Raw genomic sequence first — 16,922 nt, forward strand, 5'->3', positions numbered from 1 at the left:
ACTGAGATTCTGATTTGTAACATATGGAGTTCAATAAACTGTTGGTACCCTTTGGTTGGGGGTAGGTACCTGTCAATCCTGATTTGAGCTGCTCATTCTTCTTCAAGTGATTGCTCATGTGTATTCCACAGTAGGTGTGCGTGCTCGCCACGTGCACCAGTGCTGGAAGTTTTTCCCTTAGCAGTACCCGTAGTGGGGGAGCCCCTCTGTGACCCCTGGAGAGGCATGTCTATATCGTGCCATAAAAGGGGCTGCGCGCTCCCCTCACCCTCAGTTCCTTCTTGCTGCAGTGAAGGTAGTCGGAACTTGTGCTCCAGCATTGCTGTAGCTTCTATTCTTGGTAATACGATCCTCGACTGTTACTAGTTTCTGCAGTTAGTAGCCTGGCCTGGGGCATGCCCCGAGCCCCAGGCTTCAAGTCATGCAACTCCTGTCGCAATTCTGTGCCCAGAAGCGATCCACACTCCGAGTGTCTTCGCTGTCTGGGCGAGGCTCAGATAAGTGAGCGCTGTAAAATCTGTAAGTCCTTCACGCCCCGGACTAAGCGTGAATGTGAGATCCGACTCCGGGCCCTGGCATGCCGACCTGATCTGGTGCTGAGCACCGCATCCTCGGTGCGGAGCGAAGCCCCATCCACCAGTCGGCACTGCTCCCCTGCCAAGAAGCAAGGCAAGATCCAGGGGCGCCGAGACAAGGACAGGGATCAGGCTGGACCCGAGTTGGCCAGCCCACGATCCCCCTTGGGACCCAGATCTCCGACTTGTGCGGAGCGAAGTAGTCCGACCCCGTCCGCGTGTGCCTCCCTGACGATGAGGGTTCCGTCAATGCCAGAGGCAGCCCAGGCAGCGTGCTACATCCTCGTCATGCCGGTACCAAGTGGGCCACCTGAGCTGGGGACTCGGTTCCAAGGGAAGCCGCCATTGGGCGCTCACCAGCCAGGTCGGTGGTCGACCTCTCTACTCGATCCGCCGGGCCTTCCCGTAGCCTGCGACAGACCTCCACTCCGTTGTCGGGGTTGCCTGGGAACGAGTCACCGGAGTCTTCTTTGACCCACAGGGGCCGCAGGCACCGGGACGGAAAGCGTCGACGCTCCTCGTTCAGCCACAGTGATAGCAAGTCTCGACGCCATCGGCACTGCCAATCATACCACGGCGCGCACCATGCCCAGAGTGCATCCCGGCAGTCACCATCACTGTGGTGTCGTAGCCGCGGTCTCCAGAGACAGTACCTCCGACATATACATCTTATCGTTGTCAAGGTCTAAATCCCGGGGCAGGACCCGACATGGACGGGACCGGTCGAGCCGCTCCTATGGCACTGTGCGCTCCTCGGCTCCCTCTGCCTTGGCTCCCAACCGTACTTCCCCGGACCGCACCGTCCCCCAGGAATATGTAACCCTGGTAGGACCCCAGGTGGCTCAGTGGCAAGGGGTGCCATGGCAAGGACAGTGGTGCCAGTGGGCACTGTGGCCCCAGGCACCTGCACCGCCGAGGCCCCGCTCTGTGGCTGGGGCATCCCAGCCCACTCAGCGTCTTCCCCTCCCCGCCTCGGCACAGAGAGCAGTCCTCAGGTGCCGCCCCGCACCCAGACCCGGACGCGGAGTACGACCTGCCGGCACTGCGTGATGCCCTAAGGGCCATCCCGGTCGTCCCGTTGGCACTGGACGAGTCTATAGCGGCACTGCTCCCTCCTTCTCAGGAGGATTTCAAGGAGCATCAGGAGGTTGGTGTGTAGCCGCCAACCTCCAGCTGCAGGCGGAGGAGATGGAGGAGCCATCGGACAATTTGTTTAATGTCCTCTCCTCCTTGGAACCAGGCCGTGTGGCACTGCTGCTTCACCAAGTGGTGGCCAACATTTCGATCGGACTATGGCAAACCCCGTCCTCTCTGTCTCCCATTTCCAAGAAGGCAGAGCGGAAGTACTTTGTACCAACGAAGGGGCATGAGTACCTCTACACACATCCTATCCCGAACTCACTGGTGGTGGAGTCCGTCAACCACCATGAAAGACACGGCCAACCCCCAAGGACAAGGATGCCAGGAGACTGGACACTTTTTGGGAAAAAAGTTTATTCTGCCAGTTTCCAGCTCAGGGTGGCAAACCACCAAGCACTCCTGAGCAGATACGACTTCAGCTTGTGGGGATCCCTACCAAAATTCGAGCCCTCCCTCCAAGAGCAGGACAGGAAGGAGTTATGAGCTCTGGTTGAAGAGGGTGCGGTAGTGGCGAAAGCAGCTCTCCAGGCCGTTTCGGATGCAGGTGACACGGCGGCTTGTTCGATGGCCTCGGCTATCTCCTTGCGACGGGCGTCGTGGCTTTCGCTGTCCAGGCTGTCAGTGGAATCCCAGTACCTGATGCAAGACCTGCCATTTGATGGCAAGGCATTATTTGCGGACCAGACAGACACTCGTCTGCACGGGATGAAGGACTCCCGCACCACCCGGCAGACACTCAGTCTGTATGTCCCGCCAGCCAAGGACAAACCCAGACCGCAGCCCAAGAGGCCTAGGGACCAGAGACGCAGATCACAGCGCCAGTCCCGTTCAGCCCCATGCCCCAGACCCTCGAAGGGCAAGAGGCGTTTTTGACTTTGTCGGGGGCCACCTGGCCTGTTGCCAGGGAAACCCCCCTCAGTTAATAAAGTTGGTTTTTGGCAACCGTTTATCAGCCTTCAGCGTGCATTGGTCCCGTATAACGTCGGACCGGTGGGTCCTCAGTACCATATCCGAGGGGTACAGGCTGCAGTTTGATTCACCCCCACTGCACCATCCTCCGTCCCAGTGAGGGTGAGGAGGTGACGCGCCTCCTCACCCTAGGCGCAGTGGAGAAGGTACCTCAGGAATTCCAGTGCAAAGGGTTTTATTCCCGATATTTCCTGATCCCGAAGGCGAAAGGTGGGCTCCGGCCCATCCTCGACCTGTGGAATCTCAAGCAGTTTCTGGTTCGCTGCAAATTCCGTATGGTATCCCTGACCTCTCTTGTCCCGTCCCTGGTCCCGGGAGATTGGTTCGCAGTCCTGGACCTCCAGGATGCGTACTTCCATATCCACATATTTGAGGGTCACAGGCGCTTCCTCTGCTTCCTGGTAGGGACAGACCACTACCAGTTTACGGTCCTCCCCTTTGGCCTTTCTATGGCCCCCAGGGTTTTCACCAAATGCATGGGGGTGGTCGCAGCCCACCTCAGGAGGAACGGGCTGCAGATCTTTTTCCCCTACCTGGACAACTGGCTGCTCAAGGGCAAGTCTCGGTCCCAGGTGGAGGCGCAGATGGAATTCCTGCTAGACACCTGCACGAGTCTAGGCCTACTGGTAAACAAGGAAAAATCCACGTTAGTCCCGGTTCAGCGCATACACTTCATAGGGGTGCTGTTAGACTCGCTGGTGGCCATGGCCTCCCTCCCCTGGGACAGATTCGAGATGCTCAAAGGTCTCATCGCCTCAGTCATGGCCTTCCCTGTGATGACGGCACGGGTGTGCCTTCAAATCCTAGGCCATATGGCAGCATGCACCTTTGTGGTGTGACATGCCACGCTCAGGATGAGGCCCCTCCAACTCTGGCTGGCTGCCGAGTATTCCCAGGCCAGGGACGGTCTGGACAAGGTCGTCACATTGCCACCCTATATAGTGGCCGACCTGCAATGGTGGTCCCTCCCAAGCAACATGCTTCAGGGTATTCCCTTCTGGGAGCCCCCTCTGTCACTAGATCTGGTGTCAGATGCCTCGGACCTGGGATGGGGAGCCCATGTGGGAGGCTTCAAAACCCAGGGCAGATGGTCTCCCTCGGAATTGTCCCTGCACATAAATGTCAGGGAGCTCAGGGCGGTGCGCCTGGCATGCGTAGCCTTCAGCCAACACCTAGTGGGAAAGGTGGTCAGAGTCCTAATGGACAATACGACCGCGATGTATTATATCAACAGACAAGGGGGCACGTGTTCCATGGCCTTGTGCCAGGAAGCCCAGCTCCTGTGGGAGTTCTGTATAGCCCATGACATCCTTCTGAGGGCTTTTCACCTGCCGGGTAAGCGCAATACGCTCGCGGATCACCTACGCAGATTCTTCTCCCAACAATACGAGTGGGCCCTACACAGAGAGATGGCCAGGCGGCTCTTCCTACAGTGGGGCACTCCCCGGGTAGATCTGTTAGCCACTGCCCAGAATCGCCTATGCCCACGATTCTGCTCCAGGGTGGGGGAGAGCGAAGGGGCAATATCGGACGCGTTCCTGAGTCCATGGTCAGGCTGCCTGTTCTACGCCTTCCCACCCTTCCCCCCCTGATAGGCAAGGTCCTACAGAAGGTGAAGGCGGACGGGGCACGGATTATCCTCATAGCCCTGGATTGGGCCCGTCAGCATTGGTACGGGACCCTCCTGCAGCTTTCAGTGCCCCCCGCACAGGCTGCTGCTTCGACCAGACCTCGGCCTTGGCTACACTTACCCGGTAGTTCGGCGGCGAGCGATCGAACTTCTGGGTTCGACTTATCGCGTCTAGTCTGGACGCGATAAGTCGAACCCGGAAGTGCTCGCCATCGACTGCGGTACTCCAGCTCGGCGAGAGGAGTACCACGGAGTCGACGGGGGAGCCTGCCTGCCGAGTGTGGACCAAGGTAAGTTCGAACTAAGGTACTTCGAACTTCAGCTACGTTATTCACGTAGCTGAAGTTCCGTACCTTAGTTCGAATTGGGGGTTAGTGTAGACCTGGCCCTCCTCTCCCAGGAGGGAGGATGTCTCCTCCACTTGACGGCGTGGCTGCTCCATGGTTAAATGAGGAGGAGGAGGGGAGGTGTTCGGAGGGTGTTAGACAGGTCCTGCTAGATAGCAGGAAACCGTCCACACGTCGTACCTACCTAGCTAAATGGTATCGGTTCTTCAGGTGGGCAAGGGAGAAGGTTCCTCCTCCTCCTCCTCCACATCTGTCCAACTTATCCTTGATTATCTCCTGGCCCTTAGGACCCAAGGGCTGGCGCCCTCTTCGGTCAGGGTGCACCTGGCAGCCATCTCGGCCTTCCACCCCTCGATGCAGGACTACTCGGTGTTTTCACACCACATGACGTCCTGGTTCCTAAAAGTGCTGGATCGGGCCTTCCCTTATGCTAGACTCCCGGTCCTGCTCTGGGACCTGAACTTAGTGCTCTCCCGCCTCACAGAGCCCCCTTTCAAGCCCTTGGCCACGTGTTCTTGGTCCCACTTGTTGTGGAAAGTGGCGTTCCTGGTGGCTATCACGTCAGCCTGCCGGGTCTTGGAGCTTAGGGCCCTGATCTCCGAGTCCCCATACATGGTCTTCCATAGGGATAAGTTCCAGCTCCGCCCGCACCCGGCTTTTCTGCCGAAGGTAGTCTCGGCTTTTCACATAGATCAGGACATTTTCCTCCCGGTCCTCTGTCCTAAGCCCCATTCCTCCAATGAGGAACGGCGTTAGCACGTGTTAGATGTGCGTAGAGCGCTGGCCTTTTACCTGGACAGAACCAGGCCATTTCGGAAATCCCCTCAGCTGTTTATTGCATCGGCCGAGCGCATGAGGGGGCAACCGGTTTCCACCCAGCGGATTTCCCGATGGATCACCTCGTGCATACGCACATGTTACGACCTGGCAGGGGTTCCCCCGCCTCCCATAGTAAAGGTTCATTCAACGAGATCTCAGGTCTCGTCGGCTGCCTACATGGCTCATGTCCCTATTCAGGACATCTGCAGGGCTGCTACATGGTCCTCTGTCCACACCTTTTTGTCACACTATGCGATCGTCTCCCAAATGCGGGATGATGCCGGGTTTGGTAGGGCGGTACTCCGCCCGGGTAACCCTTAAAACTCCTATCCACCTCCATCAGGTATAGCTTGGAGTCGCCTACTGTGGAATACACATGAGCAATCACTCGAAGAAGAAAGGACAGTTACCTGTTCCATAACTGGTGTTCTTCGAGATGTGTTGCTCAGGCGTATTCCACATCCCGCCCTCCTTTCCCCTCTGTCGGAGTTGTCTGGCAAGAAGGAACTGAGGATGGGGGGAGCGCGCAGCCCCCTTTATGGCGCGATATAGAGGCGCCACTCAAGGGGTCGCAGTGGGGCTCCCCCACTACGGGTACTGCTAAGGGAAAAACTTCCAGCACCGGTGCACGTAGCGAGCACGTGCACACCTACTGTGGAATATACCTGTGCAACACATCTCGAAGAACGCCAGTTACGGAACAGGTAACTGTCCTTTATTACAGAATTTGGCAGTATTTCAGTTGGAGCTGTATGATGCTAGCCACGCGATAAACTGCATTTATCGTGAAACTTTCTCACTGGCACTCTGTCCATTAATCATCTTCAATAATACATCTCAGCCCTAGGCCATTTCTAACATTGTAAATTTGAGCATCTTGAAAGAACCACCATTTAAAAAAATAATCTGCCAGAGAAATGTTTCATTCTTTTCCTGCCAATGTGGAATTTTCTCTCCTTCCCCAAAACTTTTCAGTGGATTGACTTGCATAACTCTTCACCACTTCTGACCAATGCGTGCATTGCAAATGGAGAGAATTTTAAAGGTTACTTGAAAATGATAAAAATAAGTTCTTCAAGTGATGTCCCTGTGGGTGCTTCACTTTAGGTGATTGAGTGCTCTGTGCCTCTAGTTGGAGAATTTCAACAGCAGTACCTGGCTGGGTTGCACATACACACTCTCTCCCTGTCTTGTACCTGGTAGCTGATCAGCGCTGTGCAGCCGTGTTTCTCCACCCCCCACCCCACCCTACCCCACACACGCTCAGTTCCTTCTCAACTGCCCCTTTGTCCAAATCGGAGCTCCAGCAGTGTCTTCATTTGCTTTACCTCAGGAGTTCTTGTTAGCAGTTTTTGTATATAATAGAATAGTTGATTAGGACTTTCTATTTTTTGTTTGTTTGTTTGGTAACTTCACCCTGCCATGGGATAGTCCCTTTGAAATGCCAGGATCTCCTAAGTTTAAACGTTGCATCTCCTGCTGTGAGGCAATTCCTATCTTTGACAGACACTCACAATGCGTCAGGTGCCTGGGGGAAACATTGTCATCATCTGAAGACTCGCACAAAGAAAGCAAGGGACCTCAAATTTAAGCCTGCCTCAGACCCAGGAATGCAAACTTCTCCTGGTGATCTATTACTGAAGGCAGCTTTTGACAGTTCCCCCTCCTCAGCTTCATGTGGGAGGGACCTGTCTCCTAAAAGGCTTGCGAAGAGGAGAGCTTCCACTCCTCCTATCAAACCTGCATCTAAAAAGAAGCGTTCCCCAGCTCGCTCTACTGCATAGGTACCAACTGGACCACATTGCAGTAAAGTACCTTTGTGTCAGCAGGGACTAAAGCCACAGTCCCTAAGTGGGCAGGTTCCAAAAAGGAAGGCAGAGAAAAGACTGCCCTTTCCACTATGGCATTGGCAGCAACAACAAAATCCTCTGTACTGAGTGCCTCTGCAGTTTCTAAGTTATGGCGCCGCCTCCTGGCTCTCTGCTGCACATCACTGATGCATCGGCACCAAAGCCTCCTAAGTCCTTGGCGCAGTCAACATCGGCACCTATCCCCATGGTGCTGCACTACTTCCCAGTACCTCAATAATTCTCGGCACCGCAACAAATGCAAGTGCCTCCTCCATTACTGAGACTACAGCAGTTTCTTGCACCTAAGGGCCTGACAGTGAGCCTGGAACCTGAGTTTCCTCTCCTTGGTACTATCACTGGAGGGGGGTAGAGGGAGGGTCAGATGCTGCTGGTGGTGTGCGTGGTGCTGAAAGCACAGATGCAGTGTCAGGGGGAACTTCCTTCATTTCAGCATTCCTTGCCCCTGCAGACCAGTATCTGATCTGAGCCACAAGAGCACGCTAGACACTATCGCAGACCAGACATACAGGGGTGGTATGGGGACCCCCACCTGTACCTTTCCCACCACAATGGTCGGTCTGGGACCCGTGGGCAGCATACAGGCAAAATTTTCCCAAGCCACCAAGCAGCAGGAAAATTTCTAGACACTCCTCACCAAAGTTAGTAGCACCACCTGACATCTCCCGGGAACAAACTTTTGAGGAAACAGAGCAGGAGTTAGACCAGGAGGCTATTCCTGCAATCAACTCGTCTTTCTCACCTGACAAGACCACCATGCCTCTGCTCCCTACTACCAGAGATGATGATTTCAAACAGTTTCAGGAACTGTTTAAAAGAATAGCTGACACACTTCAAATCCCTCTTCAAGAGGTTACCAAATCTCAGCACAGTCTCTTGGGCATACTCCACACATCGACATCTTCCTTTATTGGGGTGCACCTAAACTGTATGGAGGCGAAAGCATCACTACTGCCTCAGAGATTTGTCACCCTGACAAACTTGATTGATGCCACGATACACAGTCCACTGGTATCCGCCAGGATCTGCCTTCATCTCCTAGATCACATGGTGGTGACCGCATACATCGTAAATCAGGCCAGCCTACTCATGCGCTGCCTGCAAGCTTGGCTCAGGACTATGTACATCTCACACAAACACAGACTGAACAAACTCCTAAGCATGTCTGTGAAGATCAAGGACTCGTCACAGTGGTGGACCCACCTGCACAACGTGTGCGCAGGGCTCCACTTCCGACGGATCCCTTTCCCCGCCCCCCTCCACCCCCAAATGATGATTACAACGTACGCCTCCCTACTGGGATGGGGTGCCCACTTAGCCTCACAGCACAGGACAGGTCTCCTTTGGAATCAACATTCTGGAACTGTGAGCAGTTCGCAATGCCAGTGCGCACTTCAGGCCTCTAATCAAAACCAAAACCATACAGATCATGACGGACAATGTGGCCTGCATGGTCCACATAAACAGGAAGGAGCGAGATCACACGCCCTATGCACAGAGGCCATAAAGTTGTAGACGTGGTGCATCCAACGCAACATCAACATGTCGGCCACCTACCTACCGAGATCTGAGAACATCACAGTGGATACCCTAAGCTGCAAGTTCTCGCATGACCACAAGTGGGAAATAAACATCTCTGTGATCCAGAGCATATTTCAATGATGGGAGTTCCCCTGATAGACCTATTTGCCGTGAGCTGGAACAGCAAATGTCCAATGTTTTGCTCCAAAATCCAGAGGAGATGCTTTTTTCATCTGATGGGACTCACCTTTCCTGTACGCCTTCCCTCCCATCCCGCTACTGCCTAGATTCATACACTAGATCAGATCTGATCAAGCCAAAGTCCTCCTGATAGCTCCAGCATGGCCCGGGAAAACATGGTATCCATACCTATAACAGATGCCAGCATGCCCGCCGTAAGTCCTTCCACTTTTTCCAAATCTCCTCTCTCAGGATGCAGGCCAAATTCTGCACCTGGACCTGGAGGTGCTCCATCTGAGAGCCTGGCTCCTCAATGATTCCAAGGGGAGGAGGAGATCTGCTCCAAAGAAGTTAAGGATATCTTGCTAAACAGTAGACGGCCAACTACTCGCTAGACATACCTCCGCATGTGGTGCCTAAACAAACAAATTGAAGCCACCAGTTCTACCCTGCCCATAGTCTTGGACTACATACTTTACCTTAAGAAATCGGGGGTCTCAATGAGTTCATTATGAGTATACCTGCCCACAGTTACAACCTTCCACCACAAGGTGGATGGCTTTTCAGTTTTTGCACACCCAACTACTAAAAGATTCCTGGAGGGCGTTTGTAACCTCAGCTCAGAGCCCCAGCTTCTCCATGGGACCTCACCTTAGTGCTTCGATCTCTGACTGCTCCAGTCAAACCTCTGGCTACGTGTTCGCTACTACATCTTTCCATTAAAGTAGCCTTTCTAGTAGCTGTAATGTCAGCAAGGCATGTCGGAGAAATAGGGGCCCTTATGGCAGACCCATCATATACAATTTTTTTTAAAGAGGTAAGGTCACTCTGAGACCCCCCTAAGTTCTTGCCTAAAGTCCCTTCATTCCACCTCAACCAACCCATCCATCTTCCCACATTCTTTCCTAAACCTCATAAGGACAGACAAGAGGCAACATTCCACATATTGGATGTCAGAAGGGCATTAGCCTTTTATCTAGATAGGACCAAGCCATTCAGAAAAACTCCTAAGCTGTTCTTCTCCACCACGGAAAGCTCCAAAGACAAACCCATCTCTAAGCAGAGACTTTCCAAATGGATTTCGGGCTGCATCCAGCTCTGCTACCATCAACATGGGCTACAACCTCCTTAATGGGTCAGAACACACCCTACAAGAGCTGTACGCACATCAGTAGCCTTCTTGAATGACGTGCCTATTAATGACATATGCAAAGCAGCTACTTGGACATCACCTGACACATTAATACAACACTCTGTCATCGACCAGGTCTCAGCAGCTGACATTCGGCTGGAACACATGGTCCTGTTGTCCATTCAGAATTAACTCTGAACCCCTCCTTCCACCTGATGGGCACTGCTCTTCAGTCACCTAAAGTGGAGCATCCACAGGGACATCACTTGAAGAAGAGGGTTACTCACCTTACGCAGTAAGTGAGGTTCTTCAAGATGTGTGTCCCTGTGGGTGCGCCACTACCCTCCATCCTCCTCCTTACTTCAGAGTTCTAATTAGTCCTCTGCAGTAGAGAAGGAACTGAGTTGGGGGGTGGCTGTACAGCACTAATCAGCTATTATGACAGGCGTGAGATTGGGAGAGCACATGTGCAGTGCAGCCCAGCCAGGTACTGCTGTTGAAATTCTCCAACTAAAGGTGCAGGGTGCTCAATTACCTAAAGTGAAACACCCACAGAGACCCTCATCTCAAAGAACTCAGTTACAGCACAAGGTGAGGAATCATCTCTTCACATATGTGCTTGTTTGTTCCTTTAGGACAGTGTTTCTCAATGACCAGTCTGTGGACCGGCGCCAGTCCCTGATCTGCCTGATACAGTTTGGGAAGGCAGCAAGCCATTCCCTGGTATCAAAAAGATTGAGAAACGCTGCTTGAGGATGTACAAAGAAGGCCTGAAAGTAATTTGCTTTTTTATATTAGAAATTAGATCATACCTAGACTGTAAGCCCCCTGATGATATTACAAGAGGCAAAAGAATGAAAGCTGAGTTGTTAAGAGGGGAAGGAAGTTTTAGACCTGGTTTTTGTTTGGTTTTGATACCTATTTAATTTAGATGAGCAAACATTTATGACTAAAGGAATTCTTTATTAAAAATTAACAACCTCACCCCTTCAAAGAAGGTGTTAAGAGCGTAAAATTATTGATTTATATTATCCATGGTGCCTAGGAGCCCTAGTCATGGGTCAGAGCCCCATTGTGCTAGGTGCTCTGCTAACACAAAACAAAAAGATGGTCTGTGCCCCAAGGAGTTTACCATCTAATTACAAGACAAAAGACAACAGACATATGGGGGGAGTAAAAGGAGACAGTGAGACAATATTGATCACCATGATGGGCAGTAGTCTCTGAACACAAGATGCCTAATCGTTCTAAGCATCATGGCAAAGAAGAGTTTTGATAGGGATTTAAAGGGTGAGGTAGCTTTGCAGATGTTTAGGAGGGACACCTCCCAAGCATATGGGACAACATGAGAGAAAGCACAGAGGTACTTGTTTGAAAACTTAAGTGGGCTGTGTAGGCTGGCATCATGGGCCAATTGGAGACGAGCATCAGTGAACAAGAGATGATGGGTAAGGTAGGGACTGTACATGAAAGTGAAGACAAGCAGCTTATGTTTGACATCGAAGAGAAGAGAAAGGCATTCAAGGAGAGGAATGACATGGTCAAAATGAGGACCTCGGAAAATGATCTTTGCAGCAGCATTCTGAATGGATATGAACAGGGCAAGACTGGGTTTGTCCGGCCAGAAAAGAGGATGTTGCAGTAACTGAAACGTGAGGAGATGAGGAGTTTGGACAAGAGTTTTAGCGGTGTGGGTGGATGAGAAGGGTTGTATTGTAAAAAAGTTATGCAGAAAGAACTGGCAAAATTCCTCCTCGCTGTCACCTTGCCATTTCCCCCCATCTTTGAGCAGAGAACAGTCAGTGGTCAATGCCCATTCCCTACCTTTCTTTATGCTCCATGTTATGACTGAGATGTCATGTTCTTACCATTCTTAATCCACCAGTAAAGTAGCCCACTTTAGTAGCCATTAGAATTTGAAACTGAACTTAAATTAATTTGATCACATACCTTGGGATTCCAGCTGATGGTTGAGGCTTTGCTATGTTTATTAGCACTAACATGTTTTTGTTACTGTAGTGATAACTGCTGCTCTACATTTGACAGGGGGGATGGGCAGACTTAATCCATGGTGGTGGAACATTGTACAGAAAGGGGGAGGGGGGAGCACAGAGGATCTGTTTGTGGACGTGTACAGAGAGGTGAATAGGGAATATGGTTGAATTTACCAGTTAGTTGAGTGCAAAACTAAGGTCACAGTTCAAAGGCAGAGCGTGTCATAGATGCGGTGGGGCTCTCCCTGTCAGCAGCCCATCAGATTCTTGATGGGACCCAAAGGCCGAATTCATGGGTGTTCTAAGTACACAGGAGCCTGGAACAGAGTCCAGTCACTGCTCACTGTCTTGGGATCCCTAGGCACACTTTTGTCTAGGACCCTCTCCTGAGAGTTGTAACCACCTGACCCAGCAGCCTAGTCTCTGAGTTCAGTGTTGACACCTCAGACTCTCATGTAGTTTAAACAGACCTTCTCCCAGAATCTCACTTGGTGTGAGCCTTCTGGTTTACCTTTTCAAGGGACCATATGCTATATATAGCATATAATACAGGCACTTTGCATGGACATCTAACACAGTATTGCTCTTTACTTAAGCACCAGAAATACACAGAGGGCAGAGATGTAGAAAAACAAATATCCAGAACACAAAGCCCCTCACTCTAGCTTACCTTTCCCTTGGGAATCCTTAGGATATCATCTACGTCCCTGACCTCTTCCTGCTCCTGCAGTAGCTTTCCATATCTTATACTGATGGAAAAAATGGCCAAAAACCACACTCTCATAAAGCCACTCCACTTCTTTGTAACTTTGCAGTCTCCTCTATCAAGTGACTCCTGATCAGCCTCAGTGATGACCTAGAGTCCTAGTAGGTGGCTTTATTGCCAGGGAACCTTTCCCTGACAAACCAATTCTACAGGGTAGAAGCTAGTCTGTTGTCTAGGATGTTTGTAGTTCAGTAGACTACTATCCTGATTTAACAACCCTCTCTTGTCATGTACCATTTCAGTCTATCATGGAGTCAACAGATAAGATAAAGAACCCCATATCCAGTAGGGAGTCTGCAGCCTGTCAGGGACATGCAAAGATCCCCCAGTATTAAACAGAGTTTATAAGTTGTGCAGGCAGAATCCACAAATCATCACAGGTAGGATGGGCATTTTGAGCAATGGGTGGCAAAACAGGACCTCTTTGGAGTGATGACAAGGAAATCATACAGGTAGACTTCAGAAATGAGAGGGAGGAGCAAATGGGGGATACAGTTTCAGCTGGAAAAGTTTAGAGTAAGAAGTTAGAAATAAATTTGACTGATGGTTTGGCCCAGGATTTTCCCCCTTTTCTCGTACCTGAACTTCCTGCCTGATATGGCATCAGTCAGGACAATAGCAGTTGAACTTCTTAACAGCTTTCCCCCAGCACTCCAGTCCTCTGCAAGACCAGGGAAGAATTGTGTGTCCAAATGTGAGGCACTCATTTCAGTGGCACATAAAGGCCTAAGCTAGATAGAGCCCTGTGGTTTATACACAGGAGTGGTATTCCATCTGCAGCATCTTATCTGCAAGTACAGCACACACCTGTGTGCAGAGGCAGTGAAGGGGGAGGTGCATGAATGTTGCATTATTAAGGTTAAGATTCTGTCACAGGTATTTTTAGTACAAGTCAGGTCATTGGCAATAAACAAAAATTCATGGAAACCTGTGACCTGTCCCTGACTTTCACTAAAAATACCCTGGGCGTTTGGGTGGGGGGTAGAGTGCTGCCGGGGTTTGCAGCTGCTCCAGCCCTGCTGCTGCTCCTGTGGCAGGGGTTAACTGCTACTACTCCAGCCCCACAGGGGATGACCCAGCCCCAGTCACTGCATCAGTCAGCTGTTCTTGCAACCTCTACCCTACCTGCTGCTCCAGCAGCCCCAGGGCTGGCACTGGTCAGCTGCTCCAACCCTGCCCCAGGAGAAGTCACAGAAAGTTGTGGCATCTGTGACAGAATTGTGTCTTTATGCATTATGAAATCAGTCTGCAGGTACTGTTGGAACACCCTCTCTTCTCTCAAGACTGCTTTTCCTTAGCTTCAGCTGAAACCTTCCTTCCTGAAAAAGAATTGAGCATTCATAGCTTCCATTTTGAGGGGAAAAAACTAAATGGAGCTGGGAGTAGGGGACTATGGTAGTTTCATGTCTTCCAGTTTTCTCCTCGACCTCTAAAAGGCCCAGAAGGCTTCTGAAATCTCCCAGAAGAAATTGTTGTGAGCTGTGAGACAGGTACCCAAAGGCAGTGCAACAGCAACGCTAGCTGAGTGCAAATATGGGAGCTAAGCAAAACTGCTACTGACCTGCACCTGAACCAATATGACTGGCTGTTGCACTGTTGGTATGTAGCAGGGCGGGCACTCACCGCCATGGCGGCGCCTCCTGATGGTCAGTCCGGGAATTAGCTCACCCCAGCCTTGGAGCACCTCCTGCTGGCCAGTGTCTCCCTACCGGTACCTGCTTCCTAGTCAATCTCCACCACTGTACTTAGGGTGACCAGACAGCAAGTGTGAAAAATCGGGACGGGGGTGGGGGGTAATAGGAGCCTATGTAAGAAAAAGACCCAAAAATCGGGACTGTCCCTATAAAATCGGGACATCTGGTCACCCTAACTGTACTTCAGGCCCCGCGTCCCTCACCGGCCCGCGGTGCCCCTTCTCCTGGGTACTGCCCTGCAGCATGTCCCCACACATTCGGGGTCCTCCCCTCCCCGGGGAACCCCAATCCCGCCTTGCCTCAGTGACCCACTGCCAGTCTTCATCTAGCCCCTTCTCTCAAGGGCAAACTGCAGTCTGAAGTGGCCACTCATCATCGGCCAAGGGGGTTGGACCGGCTACCTCTTCCTTCCCTTGCTGCTTCCCCACAGCCCTAGTACCTCCTCCGGCCCTGACAGCAAAGGCCTCTGCCTGGGGGTTTGCCAGGCTGGAGCTTCCCCCAGCTCCTCCTGCCCTGCCCCAGCACTGCGCTGTCCAAGGTACCCTTTGCTCTTTCAGATAGCCAGGTCCATCTCTCTCCAAGGCTGAAGAGAGACTGACTACCCCTTCTGATCTGCTCTCTTTTATAATGGCTTGACCAGCTCTGATTAGCTGCCTCCTGCCTCTTCCTGATTGGCGCCCAGCCCTCTCCGAGGGCTGGCATTTAACCCTTTCTGAGCCAGAGCTGTGTGACTGTCCCGCTACGTGGTACTTTATGCTAGTGCTCTCATCAGTTTAGTTGTCTAGGGTAGGCAAGGTTCGGTCTTACTCTTACACAGCATTATTCTATATTTGACACCATGATATGATACATAGTATGGGCGAGAGTGATAGAGAAATCTTGGTTTAATTGAAGCCCTTCTTTTCTGTCTTCCTGTAATCAGTCATTTCTTTCTGCATTCCCAAGCCAGGTGGTATACAGATGCAACTCTCAAAGGAGAAAAAAGGATTGCTTACTAGTACCTGGAGACTTTAATATATGTTTCCTCTGCTCAGCTACACTTCCTGCCTTCTTTTCTACAATTTCTTGGAGTGCTTTCTTTAGCACAGTGGTATCAGACATATGGCCCATGGACCAAGTAAATGCAATAGGCCATCCTTCTCCAGATTCTTCATGTGGAAGACTAGCAGCTGAAGGAAGGTAATTGGTCAATACTGCAGATGTAGTTCAAACTTGGATGTCTAAAATGGTGGCTCTAAATCCATAGGTAGGCATTTAAATAAGTGACATGATTTTCAGAAATGCTGAATGCCAACAAATCTTATTGAAGTTAATGAGAGCTTCATCTGCTTGACATCTTTGAACATCAGATCTTTTAGGTGCCTAATAAGTATCACCCTTCTGCCAAACCATAGTATATGTTGGGAGCATTATGAGTTTGTCACCTATTCTGGGAAGATCTCAGTGATGCAAGCGATGGATATTAGTACCATTTGTGGAACATAAATGGTCACAAATGAATTGAAGACAACCCCCTTTTTAGGGAATCTTAGCTCAAGCACCAATGGGTGTGTCTACACTGCAGCTGGGAATGTGGATAGACAGACATGCAAGCTTCGCTTGAGCAAGCACACTAAAAATAGCAGTATGGCTACAGTGATGCAGGCCAGGGCTCAGACTAGCCACCCAAGTATGTACCAGGGTGTTGTGTGGGATAGTACTCAGGTCACTACCCGGAGACCCTGCCTGTGCCACTGAAGCCATATTATTTTGGGGGTTTTAAAATTGGGTTGGGCTCGAATTTGAATACAGGACTCCTGTCTATTTAGAATGCTTTTCATAGATTCATAGAGCAGAAGGTCAGAAGGGATCACTGTGATCATCCTGTTTACCTCCTGTGTAACACAGGCCATAGAACTTCTATGAATTAAATCCTGTTTGAAGTCAAGTAGTGCTTTCCCCCTTTCAGAGTGCCTCAGAATTAATTTCAGAAAAGGACTTCTATATTTTGTAATTTTTTGGTAGTGTTATAACTAGATTTTAGACACATTTCATAAAGCATGCTTTTATTTTGGCTGAACATGTAGTGTTTAGTGTATTGTTTGAGATACTTAGTTTTCTAGTCATGGATAGATGCTGTAGAAATAACATATATTAAACTTACCCAACTTAAAGTACAGGAAAAAGTGTCCTGGTCAAATTTAATATTTCTACTCATGAAAAGTACTATAGGAACTGAGTGTCTCCTAATGCTGTGCTGTGATGTCTATTGAGCCAAAGAGGCTACCGTCCCTTACTAATATACTAG

At 50.8% G+C, this 16,922-nt stretch overlaps 1 protein-coding gene across 18 annotated transcripts in view; it reads left to right on the forward strand.

The window, feature by feature from the left end:
• Nucleotides 1–16,922, forward strand: part of RLF (RLF zinc finger) — a 119,399-nt gene that overhangs the window by 46,221 nt on the left and 56,256 nt on the right. For 2 of the 18 annotated variants that reach the window (XM_065576760.1, XM_065576761.1), the window contains exon 1: nt 6–15,814. The exons of 15 other annotated variants lie outside the window; for them this stretch is intronic. The gene's annotated coding sequence lies outside the window, so the exon portion shown is untranslated. Of the gene's footprint in view, nt 1–4; nt 15,815–16,922 lie in introns of those variants that run through there. One more of the 18 variants, XM_065576751.1, reaches the window with a different exon arrangement.

Source organism: Chrysemys picta, chromosome 23 (assembly GCF_011386835.1).
Source record: "Chrysemys picta bellii isolate R12L10 chromosome 23, ASM1138683v2, whole genome shotgun sequence".
Taxonomy (NCBI): Eukaryota; Metazoa; Chordata; order Testudines; family Emydidae; genus Chrysemys; species Chrysemys picta.